Raw genomic sequence first — 274 nt, 5'->3', positions numbered from 1 at the left:
CTGTCAGGGTCAGGTCAGCATAGGGCCGGGCACAGAGCAAGCAGTCAGGGAATGCACTGGTTCACGGTCACATGGGAATTCTGTTCCTGGTCCTGCTCCTTCAATCTCCCACCCCCTGGACCCCCACCCCCACTCTGTCCATAATCTTGATTCATCCCTCCCTTGGGTTTTTGACCTCAGGGTCTGCTGGCCTCTCTCCCTCTCAAATCTTCCTTTCCAAAGGCTCTCCCCAACGGTATGAATCATCCAAATCCTCAGGATCTAGAGATCTGGG

Source organism: Vulpes lagopus, chromosome 2, assembly GCF_018345385.1.
Source record: "Vulpes lagopus strain Blue_001 chromosome 2, ASM1834538v1, whole genome shotgun sequence".
In the NCBI taxonomy this organism is placed as follows: domain Eukaryota; kingdom Metazoa; phylum Chordata; class Mammalia; order Carnivora; family Canidae; genus Vulpes; species Vulpes lagopus.
Note: the sequence above shows the minus strand (reverse complement) of the source record.